Below are 3,623 nucleotides of genomic sequence, written 5' to 3' on the forward strand. Positions count from 1 at the left end.
TTGGCATTCGTTCCCACAAGAAGGATAGCTAACCATTGTATAGGATAAGGAAACTTAGGTTTGGAACAACTAATTTTGAAAGTTATTACTTGGAATTAGATATGAAAACTTGCTAGAAATCTAATGTTTCTTGTCCACTAGAATTGGGCTACAAGAAAGATAACTGGCTGTTTATAAGTTGTGCATGTGTGTAAATGTTGCAATCAGAAGATCGGTGGCAACGACTTTATCCAACATTTGCATATGCTCATGATGCCAGTCTGTTGCTGAATGTTGCTCTCTTTGCTTCATTTTTGAGCACAGATCCACTGCCTGGTTCCACTGAGTTCCTCCAGCAGATTGTTGTCTGTTCCAGATTCTACCATCTGCTGTCTTATGACTCCTTTTTTCCGCCACTAAAAAAAATACACATGGCATTGTATTAGTTGATTTTGATGAAATCTCACATGTCAAACCAATGTAACCAAAGCCCACAGAATGTAAAGGGAAGTGGCAGGTTTGAAAGGCAAAATTGGATCAGTGGTGGAAGACAAAATGCAAATGTTAGCAACAGGTTGTGAGATTGGAAGACAACACACAGTGGCATTCTGCACAGGTCAACAGCTTGTCCCATCTTTTGGTTGCTTTAAATTTAAATCTTAAGTTTAAATTTAGCCATACAGCATGGCAACAGGCCCTTTCAGCCCATGAGCCCGTGCTGTTCAATTGCACTCAATTGACCGACAAACTCCCAGTACATTTTTGAACAATGAGAGAAAACTCGAGCCCCTAGGGAAAACCCACGCAGACATGGGGAGAATGCACAAACTCTTAATGGAGAGTGTGAGATTTGGACCCTGGTCCCGATCGCTGGCGCTGTAACAGTGTTGTGCTAACTGCTATGCCAACTGTGCCCCCCAATTACTTAGTCTCAAATAGCAAAATTAAGAAATTGTGAGATGACACCAAAATTGATCACATAGTTATTGGTGAAGTAATTTGTAGACTGGAGGAAGCTTTCAAAAGACTGGAAAGGTGATCAAAAAGAATGACCTGTGGAATTCTATCTAGAAAACTATGAAATTATGCAATTCACCTATTAGCACACCTTTTGGTTGGGGAGGAAACCAGACCATCAAGGTCACAAGGAGAACATGCAAAGTCCATGCAGCTATCACCGGAAACCAGGATTGTGCCTCAGGTGCCACTTTGTAGCATCCCAACAGACTCCTGAGCATCTGAACTTGATCCGAGGCAGGTGATGCTCCTGTTGCCAGGCAATCTCACCCTGTCAAAAATATAGCACGGATCTGGTGTCCAAGAGATTATGTACCTCCTTGCACCCCTTTTTGATATGAGGTCACAATGGTGAGGGGTAAGCTTCTCTCTGATTTCTGAGCCGGCTACACTTCCAATTCTCAAATTATTTACGTGCATGGAACTTCGAGTAGAGAACAGGAACTGGTCCTTCAGCACACATGTCTGCACCAATCATGATGCCCAAATTAATCGAAAACTTTGTTGCTTGCACATGACACATATTCTTCTATTCCGAGTATATAAAGAAGCCTCCTAAATGTTATTATCACATTTTCTTCCTCCGCTACTCCTGGCTGCCCGATCTAGGAACCTCTGTGTGAAAAAAAATAAAGGTCCCACATGTCTCCCTTCAATTTTTCCCTCCTCACTTTAATCAAAAGTCCTTCAGTTTATGACAATGTCACTGAACTGCATGGGCTTCCAGACAAACTTTAACACCATATTTTTGATGTAGGCTCATCCTTCAGACTTGCTTCAGGTGTGAGTTGACATTCACAAATACATATAGGAGAGTTATCATCATGCCCTGACAATATTTATGCCTCAAGTTAAAAAAAAAGAGAAAACTGGATTATTTGGCCTTGTGGGGAGCACAGTGGTGCAGCTGTTAGTCTGCTGCTGTACAGTTGCAATGAACCAGGTCTGATTCTGACCTTTAGTGCTATTTGGTATTTGTATTCTCCCTGTGACCAGCTGGGTTTAGCTCTAATTATTCCACTTCCATCCCACATCCCAAAGACCTGAAGATTACCATTACTGTAGGTGGGTGGCAGAATCAAGGCAAAATTGGATTTTCAAAAATTTACTCAAATGCATTTGGCTGCTTCTTCAATATCTCTGAACAAAACATGAGATATTCAAAAATTGTTAACAATCCTTTGTCGTCTGAGAGTGGGGCCTCAGGGTATACTGTCCGAACCCAGGGTGCTGAAAACAGAGCATTCTGAACTCCACTTAAAACCTGCCCAGTCTTCCACTTCATCAAAAGTAAATCTGGGTGGGTGGGTCCTGAGTATAAAGTGCCCAGTGCTTCAGCATGATTGTCTAATGCATTGTGTTTTTAGTAAAACGTAATGCCTCTAACAGTACAATTTGCATAACTTTGAGGGAACTCCAGCCGACTGAGTTTTTTTTTAAACTTTAGACATACAGCACGGTAACAGGCCCTTTCAGCCCATGAGCTCATACGGCCCAATTATACCCAATGGACCCACAACCCCCAGTCCATTTTGAAGGGTTGGAGGAAAACAGAGCACCCAGAGGAAACCCACACAGACACAGTGAGACAAACGCCTTACAGACAATGACAGATTTGAACCCGGGCTCCTGGTGCTGTATTAGAGTTACACTAACCGCTATGTAACCATGCTGAGCCAGGTCAGCATGTTTATTTGTAAGAAAATAGGATTCTAATACCAAACATAATCAATTAAGAAACCCTTTGATTAATCAATCATCAGGAAATATTCACTGTTGAAGAGCTCACTGCTAAAATATTAGTGCATCACTAGCACAATTAAAACAAAATCATTTCTAAATCCTTCATTCTTTTTCCTTCTGCTTTGAAAAAAATATAAATGTATGTCAGACTCTTTAATTATTTGGCTTCATTAAATAATCAGCCAAATTTTCACTCTCACTAAATCTGCAGATGGGTTGAGGTTAAGAGGAGATATCCATAAAACTCCAATTAAAATATGGAGTTTCACTAAATTTAGATCCAATGTTCTTCTTTGTTCACAGCTCCATTTCCCCCTGAAGACCAGACCCCTTGCATATCAGCGGCAAAGGTGAGGAGAATCCTATCCAGGGTGAACCCAGCCAAGGCAATGGGGCCAGGCAACATACTCAGTTTCTACAGAAAGAATGTAAACCAACTGACAGAAGTCCTTATGGACATCTTCAACTCGTCATTGCAGCAGTCTGTGGTGGACCGAGTGTGCCGTACAGCTGGACAGGCAGAATCGCCACACCAAGTGGTTAGTACAGAATGGTGAGGGCATCCCTTCTTTGCCCACGAGAAGCCTGCGTTTGCAGACCTGAATGGGTTGACGAAGCACGTTGCTTCCCTGCTGGCATGTTGCCAGAGAGACAATGACTCTGCAGCACACTAACTTCACTCCCCTTTGTGAGGTGCACTGACATCACTCCCCTTTATGAGGTGCACGATTGTTTAAAATAAAACCAGTTTGTAGTTGACTCTTCTCTGATAAGCTGTGTTTCTTGAGCTTTGCAGTTAGTCCCACTAGATTGGTGACCCTGATATGTGCTCAATGTCTTTTGAGCCCCGACAGTGAAACATAGTGAGAAAGCCTGCAGAATGG

At 42.2% G+C, this 3,623-nt stretch overlaps 1 long non-coding RNA gene across 1 annotated transcript; it reads right to left on the reverse strand.

The window, feature by feature from the left end:
- Positions 1-211: 211 nt before the first annotated feature.
- On the reverse strand, positions 212-3,422 carry LOC138751649 (uncharacterized). Its single transcript, XR_011350103.1, has 2 exons — positions 3,182-3,422; positions 212-395 (listed from the first exon to the last, which is right to left on the reverse strand). It is a non-coding gene; the product is annotated as an uncharacterized lncRNA (long non-coding RNA).
- Positions 3,423-3,623: the final 201 nt, after the last annotated feature.

Source organism: Narcine bancroftii, chromosome 1 (genome assembly GCF_036971445.1).
Source record: "Narcine bancroftii isolate sNarBan1 chromosome 1, sNarBan1.hap1, whole genome shotgun sequence".
NCBI classification, from domain to species: Eukaryota; Metazoa; Chordata; class Chondrichthyes; order Torpediniformes; family Narcinidae; genus Narcine; species Narcine bancroftii.